Source organism: Electrona antarctica (genome assembly GCF_951216825.1).
Source record: "Electrona antarctica genome assembly, chromosome: 7".
In the NCBI taxonomy this organism is placed as follows: domain Eukaryota; kingdom Metazoa; phylum Chordata; class Actinopteri; order Myctophiformes; family Myctophidae; genus Electrona; species Electrona antarctica.
In genome coordinates, this window is record NC_136812.1 from 10,078,581 (window position 1) to 10,084,645 (window position 6,065).

Sequence of the window (6,065 nt, forward strand, 5' to 3'; positions counted from 1 at the left end):
GGCCAAGACGGCAGCACAAAATGTTTTGTATAAAATAAACATGTAACGGAATCCATTAAAAAAAAAAAAAAACATAACCGTACAAATTAGCAGTGTTCAGTAACAGGACACGTGCAGAACCGTGGTCCTTTATTCTAGTTAAAGTCCTCCGTACGGTACTGCCATGGTACTGCACCTCTCAAGTGACTGCTGTATTAATGCCCCACGATTTATAACACTGAAGACAAACTGGGGTGGCTCGTTCATTGTGGATCTGCTTGAACCAAACCCTGCTCCACTTATCCATAATTTCAACATGGCTAATTAGAACCAAGTCGCAAGGATTTGGGGGAGATTTAGGCAAGGATCCCCTCCCCTGCCATCTCAGTGAGCACAGCCCAGAGATTTAGGCAAGGCTCCCCTCCCCTGCCCTCTCAGTGAGCTCCCCTCCCCTGCCATCTCAGTGAGCACGGCCCGGAGAGCCGACCTCTCCCCCAGAATATGCTCCCCTCCCCTGCCATCTCAGTGAGCACGGCCCGGAGAGCCGACCTCTCCCCCAGAATATGCTCCCCTCCCCTGCCATCTCAGTGAGCACGGCCCGGAGCGGACCTCTCCCCCAGAATATGCGCCCCTCCCCTGCCATCTCAGTGAGCACGGCCCGGAGAGCCGACCTCTCCCCCAGAATAAACACATGTATTTATTTTATTTCGAAATAAACACTGGACCCGTGTGGGGGGATGTGTAGGCGTGGCATTGGCAGCTATATTGAAAACCTACGTCACCATTCATTTAAACCAATAATAGTCATTTGTTGCAAAAGCCCTGCACATGTGCTAAACTCATGTTCTATATTATATCAATCTGTATTGTCAAGACATATTTTGAAAAAGGAAAAAAAGCTCTACTCCAAAGTGAGAGTAAATAAGAATACTAGAAATGAGGTTTGGTCTATGTTTTTGAGTCAGTGGTGCTAGCCCCTCCCCCAGTGGTGCTAGCCCCTCCCCCAGTGGTGCTAGCCCCTCCAATTCGTCTATGTTTTTGAGTCCGTGGTGCTAGCCCCTCCAATTCGTCTATGTTTTTGAGTCCGTGGTGCTAGCCCCTCCAATTCGTCTATGTTTTTGAGTCAGTGGTGCTAGCCCCTCCAATTCGTCTATGTTTTTGAGTCCGTGGTGCTAGCCCCTCCAATTCGTCTATGTTTTTGAGTCAGTGGTGCTAGCCCCTCCAATTCGTCTATGTTTTTGAGTCAGTGGTGCTAGCCCCTCCAATTCCTGGCTTTTGAAATTACGTCATATGGCAACCAAGTCTATGGACTTGTAATGCTTGTTTAGACACTTAACAAAAACAAATGGCAGCCAGGTCTATGGACTCTTAATGTTTGTTTAGGGTTGAGACGTCATGTGGCTAATATAAATACTGTACATCTTGTGACTGATTTTTGAGGGGCGCTAGGCTCTAGCCCCTCCTATATTCAGTTATTAATATACATTTTCGTCTTACACAAACATTAATTTCCCATTGACAATGAATGGAGAATTTTACATCATATTGTCTGAGCAAATAGGCAGTGTCTATTTTACATCATGATGATGTACGATGATAAGAGCGCCCCTCACTTCACATGTGATTTTGTTCAATACAATAACACTGCATTCATGTCTTGTAACGTATTTGGCAGTGAATCTGCAATGAATGAAAGTGACTGCCACATATGTGCAGGCTTCTAAAATTAAAAATCACACCTGTGTGAACTGTGAAGTGAGGGGTGCTCTTATCGTACATCATCATGCATCATCTCATACTGGCCAATCAGAATGCCTGTTGCCTGTGATTGGTTAGCTCATTTGCTCGTTTACATATGTTGTACATTTTCCCTTCAATGTCAATGTTTTGATGTTTAATTTACGTCATAAAAAGCGGAAAAACTTGAGACGGGCGGGGACAAAATTTAGCGGACATTAGAATTCTCTTACCGTGGTCAATGGCAAATCTTCAGCCGTGTGGGCCGTGAGGACAAAAGCTGTTTATAGAAGGGGCTAGCGCCCTTCACTCGTGTGAAGTGAGTGACACTCTTATCATCACATTCCGGCCAATCAGTTTTGGTGTCCTCACTTTTTAAGCCCTCAGTCAATCAAATCATCACTATGAGTTAGGCCTACTCAGACATACAAAGCTGGGAATAGGAGGGGCTAAAATGCTGCTTAATTTCAACATTACGAGATGCCCCTCACTTCACATGAGTGCGATTTTTTTAAATCTGTGGCAAATGTGGTTTATTGAGAGGTCCGTGGTCCCTATATTAACTATGATTTCTGAGCGTATCCGACCACATATATACGGTACGTCTGCCTGTGATTATGAAAAGATGGGAAAGATGCCGCCTGTCTCTTCTTGACTCTTATATCATACACTGTAGAATCATGAGAGTTCATTTCTACACTGACACTCGTGAAGTTAAATTCAAACCCAGGATTTTACAGTGTATATCCAGAGCATATCTGCCATCTGCTGGGGGATAATGAGCTATGGATTAAAATCATTGATTCCAAATGTCATCTTTAATATTAGCAAGACATCAAAGTGGGATATGGATCCCACTTTGACCTTGGGGTTGTGAATGCGTACCACCATGCGTCTGAAAGCCTGGTGACGCATTATGTCAAAAACCTGTTGAGAACCGTCGAGAAAATAGCCTCTCTGCCATTTTCTATACGTTTGTGTGACTCTCTTGTTGTTTTAACTAAGCATTATGTTATACTTTAGCTATTGAAAAAAAGCAGATCTACAAGCTCATAGCGCGCCACCGAGTGGCACGCTACGAGCTTGTAGGTCTGTTATTTTTGAAAAATCGTAAAAATGCGGCACAAATCTTTGAATATATATTCTTTCAGAGCGTTTATTTTATTGCCTAAATGGGTTAATGTATGTACAAGGTTTCCACCTGACAGCAACGTTTGTAAATACATCAAAGATGCAATAATAATTAATAATCCATTTCTAATGGATGAAGCCTTGGCCTGGAGGAGAGGTCATCAGGTGGTCCCCAACCTTCTAATAATCCATTTCTAATAGATGAAGCCTTGGCCTGGATGAGAGGTCATCAGGTGGTCCCCAACCTTCTAATAATCCATTTCTAATGGATGAAGCCTTGGCCTGGATGAGAGGTCATCAGGTGGTCCCCAACCTTCTAATAATCCATTTCTAATAGATGAAGCCTTGGCCTGGATGAGAGGTCATCAGGTGGTCCCCAACCTTCTAATAATCCATTTCTAATGGATGAAGCCTTGGCCTGGATGAGAGGTCATCAGGTGGTCCCCAACCTTCTAATAATCCATTTCTAATGGATGAAGCCTTGGCCTGGATGAGAGGTCATCAGGTGGTCCCCAACCTTCTAATAATCCATTTCTAATGGATGAAGCCTTGGCCTGGATGAGAGGTCATCAGGTGGTCCCCAACCTTCTTAGAGTGTTTCGACACTTAACCACTACACTCTCCAGTTGACGTGTCAGCAGTGACAATATGTGAAGCACATGGCCTGACACAGTGGACAACATTGTATTTTTTCGCCCCTTATTCCTAAACTTTTCTTTTTACTATTTTGAAAAACATTTTTGAACAGTTAAAATAGCTCTCTACAAGCTCACAATGTGTCAATATAGATCAGCTAGTTGAACACATTTTAAATGTTTTTCAAAATAGTAAAAAAAGGCAAAGAAGTTTGGGGATAAGGGTAAGGCACTGGCAGAAATACCAGCTCAGTGGCCTTGTGGTTAGAGTGTCCGCCCTGAGACTGGGAGGTCGGGGTTCAATCCCTGGCCAGGTCATACCAAAGACTGCCGTAGCCACAATAGGACTGCATCACATACACACGTATTGTACATTCAATTTTATATTTACTTTAAACTTTATAGTTATACAGCATCGGTATTATAATGATTTACTTTATGACTTTATTACTTTTCTTTTATACTTCATAAAGTTCTCTTCCACACTTTCGTAGTTGGCTCCTCCTGTCTACATGTCGAAGTGTCCTTGGGCAAGACACTGAACCCCAAATTGCTCCCGATGTGCTGGTTGGTACCTTGCATGGCTTCTGCCACAATCGGTGTATGAATGTGTGTGTGAATGGGTGAATGTAATGAACAATCTATGTAAAGCGCCTTGGATAAAGGCACTATATAAATGCACCATTTACCATTTACACAGGGTGTGTGGCTATATTGCATTTCTCAAATGAAAATGTGAAATCTGATGACAAGTATGGTAACCACTCGAATAAACGGACAGCTTATACATCATTCCTTAGAAACCATCAGAAATCATGAATGGTTCTGGAACAGAGGTTGGAATTCTGTGAATGACCTCGAGCCTGGTGAAAAGGCCTCTCATTCTGTGAATGACCTCGATCCTGGTGGTGAAAGGGTTCTGTGAATGACCTCGATCCTGGTGGTGAAAGGGTTCTGTGAATGACCTCGATCCTGGTGGTGAAAGGGTTCTGTGAATGACCTCGAGCCTGGTGGTGAAAGGGTTCTGTGAATGACCTCGAGCCTGGTGGTGAAAGGGTTCTGTGAATGACCTCGATCCTGGTGGTGAAAGGGTTCTGTGAATGACCTCGATCCTGGTGGTGAAAGGGTTCTGTGAATGACCTCGAGCCTGGTGGTGAAAGGCGGCCCCTGAAATGAAATGAGTGGTTTCAGAAAACCTCAGCAGTGGAAGCAGTAAAAGCAAAGACAGAATAGACTCGTTTTCCTGTGTGTTTTCATGCTGTGAGAGACGGATTCGGTTCACTGGGACCGTTTCGGGATGACCCAGTTTGGTCGGTCGACTCGGTCCCCCCCCAGTAGGTGACGGTTTGTGCGGTCCCAGACTGGAATGCCTGAACCCAAAACACTGGAGGAGAATGAATGTCAGATAGATGGCTGACGCGCATTGTTTCTCTTCGCCTTGGTGTAACTTGTTATTTTGCGGCTTCCACTGGGCTGGATCTTGGCTTCGCGTCGCTGATTCCTCCACTTAAAGAGAAAAAACTGCTTCAGAGAAAGTCGTGAGAGCTACACCCATATACCCACATAGGCCTGCTTACATACCCACTCAATCACACGCATACACATATAGGCTACTGTGAGTCTGTGAACACACGCTAACAACACTGGAGCCTGACTGAGTATCTTGCCAGTTGTGGTCATACAGCAGGAAGTATTTTGATCAATAAACAAAAGGCAAAGGAAACAGTAGGGCCTATATTGACTGTACGGTCACAAGACTTGCAGATGTCTGCAAACCTTCTTTTGTTTCTTCTTGATTGAAAATGGGGTATCCAAGTACTGTTTGAGTTTTTGAGTGGTGCAACCTCTCCTAGCTATGTGTGTGGCTGTGTCCCTGGGTCTGTCCCTGTGTCCGAGCACGAATATAGCAGTATAGCGTTTGTTCATCACCAAGTGTCACGTTGCACAGCCTAACACACAGACCCAGACACACACAGGCCAGGGAGGAGGGCCAGTACAGTACAGTACAGTACAGTACAGTACAGTACAGTACAGTACAGTACAGTACAGTACCACTCACTTCAGACGGGTCTGATTTTTCATTTTCATTTTCATTTGAAACCCTCCAAAACACATTTACTCAATCACAACTTGTCTTTGGCTCATGGATTGTGCTAGTTCCAATGTTCCATAATATATCCTTACCATTTCCCAAGTGTGTCTGAAGAGGAGTATCATTTATCAGGAGTATCAGCCACTTTAATTAACCCATTTTTACCTGAGATCAGATTCTAAAAATGTCTTCTACATCCTGAAAGTTTTCTGAAAAAGCTATGTTTCTATGTCAGTCGTTCTTCGATTTTTCAAAAATAGCAGACCTACAAGCTCGTAGCGCGCCACTCGGTGGCGCGCTATGAGCTTGTAGATCTGCTATTTTTCAATAGCAACACCAAAAGGAAAACCAAAAGGGGTTCCCCCCAAAATGGGTTAAAGGCATTTAACATTGAACATATAAATGTCAATAATACAGTCTCGATTTTCTGCTGAGAAGCAGATCATATTTTTTTGATTCATGATAAAAGTCAGGACTTTACAGTAGGTGTC